Here is a 7,321-nt window from a genome sequence, read left to right on the forward strand (position 1 = left end):
CACCCTTGCACCAGTCCATCATACGCCTATTCCCCGTGTAATGGTAAACTGAACCTGGCTCCCTAGCTTCTACCCAGATCCAAGGATAGTGAACCATGTCAGCTGTGGTCCGACTAAAGCAGAGGCATTGATCAAAAATGTGTGGTCTCTGATCCTCACAGCACCTCAGCAAGCCAGACCATCCCTTCATCTCACTTGCCACAGAGGCTGCTACCAAGGGCAATGTGCAAACTTAACCCTTATCACTGAGCTACTAGACACCTGAACATGGGGACCAAGCTAAAACATTGGACTTCCATGAGGAAAGTGAAGAGACTGCAGAGGCAATTAGTAACACATTACTGGAAAAAGTTGCAACACACAAATACGAACAGAGAGTCTTCCTCCTGCAGTGATAACGCAAATGTGAATTATGGAAAGCGACAAGCAGTTGCCACAATTTAAAGAAAGGTGAAACTAAAAAGCTTGCCCACAGACTGCTCTGTCCATGGTGTGCACAATGCTGTGAAACATGCTAGCAGTACCCTGCAAGTTGACATTGAGATTCTGGTGATTAAGACATTCAATCATTTCAGCAGTTGTGCTAAGAGAATAGCATCACTGAAGGATATGTTTGACTTTGTGGATATGGAGTATGCCATTTTACTGTGCCACATTCGGCGGATGCTTTGCCCAGCTGTAAACAGGCTTGTAAATAAGTGGCAAGCTGGGAGGTGCTTCTTTGATTATGTGGGCAGTGACAACTGTCCAAAAGCTCTGCAGAAGCTGTTTTCTGACATGGGAGATGACAAGGCGAGGGACCTTATGTAGTTGAGGTTCATCTGTTTTTTTCTCCAGAATGTCCTGAAAATCTTCAGTGATACTGTGCTGTTTGGAAAATGACTGTGATGGCATGTGAGGTATCTGCCACAACAAATAATCAGAGAATTAAACTTCAGCAACAGAAGAATCATAATTTCTTCAGTAACTGAGATGCTTCCTCTTACTGTTGAATGTCTCTGAAAAGACTTCCTGAAATTTTATGACTCAGTTCAACATCTGGAGAAATGGTTTGATTTTTTTGACACCTGGCTACTTGTTCAATACCCAGTGCTTGAATATCGAAGTTAATAGTTCATGGGTCTGTCACATGAAGTCTCATCACCAAATAAATCATTTTGTTAGTCTTTAAAGTGCTACCTGATTGCTGTTTTGTTTTGTGCAGCTACAGACTAACACGGCTACCTCTCTGTGATTAACGTTGAGGGAATTTGAATACAGAGATCTGTCTCCAACCATGGCTGCTGTAAACCTACAGAAAACAGTGGCTCTTAATGAGCTCTATGATAAGTATTGTATCATCAAAGACATCAACTCCACGATGGAGCCTGGCAGATACTCAGTTGTATAACTCTGGTCTCAAGTTCAGAGAAACAGGGATGGTCTTACTGAATTCCTGAATAAGGAAAAGCAGGTGTGGGAAGGCTGTTCCCCACTCTGACACTCCAAATACAGAAGGTGGGGGCCACCAAGAGAACTTGAAACTAGAAACTTGAAACTTTCTGCTTAAAAGCTTCTTAAGGTCACAGAATTCCCTGACCCTGGGGGCAGCTGTCACCACCCAAGGGGGCAAAAAACCCTCTTTAAAACCCAGGCAGACACACTTGGGATGTCCCCCTGTGTGGTAACCCCAAGCTCTTAACCCTCCCTTAGGACAAAGCTTGAAAACAAAGAGGAAGAAATGAATATGCAATCTGATAGCTGACCTTTCAGTCTTAGGCACAGATATGCACAAACCCTTCTCTAGGACACAGGAATCAAATCACTGCCTTAAAAAAGATGATTTAGTACCAAAACAAAAGATAAGATATAGAAATAAAGTGATAAAGTGTACTTGGCTGCTAGGTGTTACAGAGCAACTGAAAAAAAAAAAAAAGGGTAGATAAAAGCATAGAGAATTCCCTGGGACTCAGATTAGGAGTTACAGTGTACAGGGGGAAACATCAGCCATCCTGAGAAGTCCCATACCAAAGCCAAAACAGACAATAACCTGATCTCCTCTGACAAAAAAATTCCTGTTTACTTATGTGTCTGTATGCCCAGATCTCCTTGCAGCCTTGATATTTACTGAATTCCTAAAGCCCTGTTCAGGCTTAAACATCTCTGTCTCTCTCTCTCTCTCCTTCAGCCAGACCAAAGAAAGCCCCTTTCAGTAGGCTACCGCTTCAATTCAGAAGATCGCTTTCTCTCTTCTTATCGGCTCACCTGGCTGCTTGTCAACAGAGAACCTACTCTCTCTGGGTTTAACCCTTTAGGCATTTTATTAATGACAAGGTATCATATGTGCTCAGTAAGCAATGCATACAGAGTGCATCTTTTCAACCATGAAAAGTTCATGGACCAGTGACCAGAATCAAAGCCGCATGGACTTGGTGTGGTGTGAAACCTTTATCAAAATGGGTTTTTGGGATGCATTGCAAGGACTCCTGCAGCTTTGTGATTGCATAGGACACGTCACAACAGTGGCAAAGTCATCAAACAATTGCTAGCCTGCTGGCACATCAGCAAGGTATGCAAATTGTAAAGTTGATGTATTAACTGAATAGAAAACCCCACCCTTTACACCCATTGTTTGTTTAGTGCACAAATACATCTGTATGTTTAAGTATTGATTACAGCTAAGTCCACAGCTGAGTCAGGGAGAGCATGGCAGTCACTGATGCTGGCCCTCCCTGGCTTCATCCATGCTTCTAAAATTAAAGCTCAGCAATGGCAGGGCTTTAAAGTGAACGTATGCTGGGAGACAACTCTCCCAGCCAGGGTGAAAGTAATTTAAAATTTCTTACAGGTACTGGTCTACTGCAGCCTCCCTCTGCCAATCCTTTAAATAGCCCCCTGCTGGCTTTTGCTGCAGTTCAGCCAGGTCTTGCCAGACCTATACCCTGGGATTCCTCTGCTTCACCTCTACTCCCAGCCCTCTTTGTAAAGTACCTCCAGAAGGGGAGCGGCTAACAGCCCTGGAAGCATGATTACACAGGACTTCAGTGCTAAAACTTGCTGTACTTGGTGGTGTGGGATGTTTTTTCACACCCGAGCTAGAAAGTTGCAGCACAGTTAAATGGCGGTGTAGACTTCGTTTTCATTTTCTTCAGCTGTCAGCAGCTGATGATAGGGCTGAAGGGAGGGACACACACCCCCCCCCGCCACCCACAGTGTCTGGGTTGGAGCCAGAATCCTGAGCCCTGTCTCATGGCTTGTGGCAGGAGCTGGAACTGGGCTCATGCAGCTTCAGCTGAGCCATTGGAGAGGGGGTTGAGTGCTCCTGCCCTACAGCAGCTGGAGCCAGCAGGGGGCCAGAAGGGGTGAAGCTTGGGGCTTTGGGTCAGCTAGCTGTTTTTTTACTTGTGTATGGCCCACAGTTGACTTTTTCTGTGGGTTAAAATGGCCCATGCTGCAAAAAGGTTCCCCAGCCTTGTTCTATCAGTAGCCCTTGAAAGATTAGGCATTTTACTGGTAAATGTCAACGAGCATTGCTGGCTCTCTTGCTCAGCCACACCCACAATGAAAAAAGTATTTCCATTAATAATACAGACCAGCATTATAAGCAAAATGCTGCTTGAGAATTTCTTAGCATATAAATCATAAGGGCTATTTATTTTGCATGTAATATTGACAATATCTGTTCTTATGGTTATAAACCTTTAGCTTTTTGAATCACACCCACTCTCATTGGATACTTATTTTGTGTCTGCAGCAGTTCTCGGTCTAAACTGCTCCTCCTGAAATTTTCTGCCGCTGTGTAAATTAATTGGGAAAAATGCCGTGAAAATTTAAATTGCTTTAAAAGCATGCATGCATATTATCTGTTTAAATGATTAAAAACAAAAAAATTAGTTTGGGCCTTATTTTAAGACTGGCACTAGCTGTGCTGGAATGCTTACATTCTAGTTTCTTAACTCAGAAGCTATGAATTACTGCATATTTTGATTGCATTCTATCATTGTTTAACTACAACTGAAGAAAGGCAAGGCTTGTCAGAAGGCATAGCTTTTCATATGCATGTACTACCTCCCTGGCGCAAATTCTTTTCTATTTTAGGACACTCGACTAGATTCTTTTCCTTTAGACAAGCATGAATTAGAATTAAAAACATTCCTGGTATGCTTATTCAGTGCAGCCTCGGATACAGAGCTACTGGAAACTTTATTGTTGTTTTATTCCCCACTACTGATGCATGCTGTACTTAGGTTAGATATATGAACTCTTTCTAAAGCATGTTAATGGTTTTTATCTAATGTGATCATCTCTGAATGCTTGTGTCATCAGAGCTGTTAAAAGGAATACCTGTCTTTTCTGGCCTAGTTATTATGCTGTACAAGAAGGTTAAAATCTTCCCTTCTCTGTGCCAGTCTGTTTCTCATGTGGGTCTCGTTTGGCAGGTGGAGGTGCATGTGGGACCTTGGTCAACTTCAATTGGATTTCACATGGGTGTAAGGGACTATGTGTACAGATGTGGGATTGGGTCATAAGTCTGCAAAGCTAGACAGGCACGTACTGACCCATGTTGGGTGACCATGACAGCGAGAGATATGAGTGCCAAACCAGTGTGGCACAGCTGTGCCAGAGCGATCAGGATGACCCGAGCTGCATCCTGCTTGATTTTCAGTAGGACCCTACAAATGAGAGAAACTGGAGAAAAAGCACAGAGTAGCCTGGTTGTCCATGAGAGCAGGAAGGCATCTGAAAGAGAGATTTTTTTCCAGGCCTCTCCTGGAGCAGAAAGTGAAGCAGTTCCTGTTCTGGCTGGTGGCAAACACAGCCACCTGGGGAGTGTCCCACCTCTGGAAGAGAGCAGATGTGCAGATCCAACTTGTGATAAGGGCTGGTGGCAGGGAGGCAGGTTTCAAAGTTAGTTTCCCTGCATGGACATTGACGAGTGGCCACCACAGGCCCAAGTGAGGGCTTCTATCAGATTGGTACTGAGTGCTCCTGGGTGATGCTGAGAACGAGCATCAGGACTGGCTCCTCAAACTGGTGGTGGATGAGGGATCTACACCGGTTCCATGGTGGTGAGCAGTTCCATCCTGCGGTGACGTGGTGCTATGAATCAGCATGGGAGTGTGGGGAGCCCCTGATAAACCCACTGGAGTATGTGACAAGGAGGTCAGTGCTGGAGACCAGGGAGTGAAGGTAATAGGCTGGAGGGCAGGAAAGCTGTCCCTGGAATGGTAACTAGACATCCGTTTCCTGGGATGCCATTCATGCCAAGGAGTGTGTGCCTTCTCAAGTCTACACCTGGCTGCCAGCAAGTCCCACGGGATGCTCCAGGAGCCCTTGCATTACTCAAGGACTGCACTGGGCTATAGGCTTTCTGCCTGTTAGTGTGAGGGGGAGATTTGTGGAGGCACGTTCTTGTGGAGAAGGCACATTGCACATGAGGGCACTGAAAAGGTCCAAGAACAGGCTTCCCTTTGTGCCAGGGCCCAACTATTGCTGGCATAGGAGGCACTAGCATGAAGATGAGAGTTGCTGCCCAGTCAATTGTGGGGAGTGGGCCAGACTACCGTGCTCCAACGCAGCCTTGGAGGTCGACGGCACTGTTATAGGAGTCCGTGGTAACCAGTTGTTTAGTTGTCCTTCTGTGGATCCCAAGATCTACCCCTCTAGACTTTCTTCAGCTACTTGGTCATGGCTGAAGATCAAGCATGGTGCTGCACACCTGTTGTTGCTGATGCTGCAAAATGAAGCACTCATTCCAAATCAGAATGCTGGTCCTGTGGCCAAGATAGGAGAGCCTTTAAAATGAATGTCCCTCTCATCTTTTGTTTGCAGCCTAAATGATTTGCAGATCCAGCACCTTGTCACTGATCTATACCTCTCCTAAGCATGTAAAAATTGTCATGGGTGGTCACTAACAAGCATAGGCCTGTAGCAGCTACTGAATGACTTGAAGCCTGGATGAGCCTAAGGGACCTGTTACTAAACTGCCACTAACTACAAAACAGAAGGAAACTATTAACAAGTGATTAAAAACTGTAGATAAGAAACAGAGCACCATCAAGTACTGTTTAACTCTGAAGTTGATCGCTGTGGCAAGAAGGAACTGAGAGTGGAGAAGGGCAACACCAGTCCAGGGGGCACTGATGTTGGTCCCTAGGGGTACTGACAGAAAAATCTTCAGTGCCTGATGACCATACACACATCGAATGGACATGAGCAACCACTGGAGAAAGGTAGAGTGCCTTTAGCCAGCAGCCCACAGCATACCCTATAGTTCCTACTTGCATCCATGGCTCTGCTATTGCTAAACCAAGGGAGAAGGAACCCTAGACCTGGCGCTTGGTTTGCCTGGATCCAGCCCCATAGGCTTGAAGCTCCCCTCCCCAAAATCTAGCCCACAGTGGATTCGAGGGGGGTGTGAGAGTGCGATGCCACAGGCCTGAGAGCTGGATCCACTCCACCTCTCCTCCCTTTGGCTAAGGGAAGAGCAGCATAGCACTTCCTGGAGAGGGGTTATTCCTGCCCCTTCTGGCTGGAATTCTGGCTAATGAGGGCAGCGTGGGCCAGTGCCTGACTGCATGAAATGAAAGACTCTCCAGGAAGCTTTTCTACACATTACCATTCCACAAACCAGAAGGGGAGGCAATTACTGAAGCAGAGGCAATTACTGAAGCAGATGAAGTAGCCCCCTCCCCACTCCTACCTTCTCCTCTTGCCACATCCCCAACCCTGCTCATACACACTTCCCCTACACAAACACCCCCCAGCCTGTTTCTGTACCCTCCCTTCCACCAAGCCCCACCACACCCACCCTGATCCTGCCCAGACTCCTACCCTACCCCATTCCTCTTGCCAGACCTCAAACACCCTCCCATCTGCTCCCCAGCAGCCCTGGAGTGTAAGGGTAGGGAGGCATTTCAGTCACAGGCCACATGAGTGAAGGGTTTGAGAGTGGTCTTTTTAATTTATTGCTTCTCACTTTTATGTGGCCCGACTGATTTTTCTGTGGGTCACTAGGCCACAACTTAAAAGTTTCTGCACCCCTGTGCTCAACAGTGGCTTAACCTCTTTAGAGGCTGGTCATGCACCTCAACAGTATGTAGACCCCATCAGGTGAGTAACTAGCTTCAGCCAAACTACTCACACCTTGTCAGGAACCATCCATAGCCAGAATGTATAGCTAATGCAATGTCCTTCTTGGAGTATGGCATTGCATGTAGTATACTGAGACCAGCTCTGGAGCTACCATGGCCACTGTAAAGATTGCTACCATAATGCAAGGCTCTGTAGCCTTTTCCCAAAGCCACCCAAAAACCAACTGTGTTCATGTCTAGGGTTAGAA

This window comes from Carettochelys insculpta, chromosome 3 (assembly GCF_033958435.1).
Source record: "Carettochelys insculpta isolate YL-2023 chromosome 3, ASM3395843v1, whole genome shotgun sequence".
Classification (NCBI taxonomy): domain Eukaryota; kingdom Metazoa; phylum Chordata; order Testudines; family Carettochelyidae; genus Carettochelys; species Carettochelys insculpta.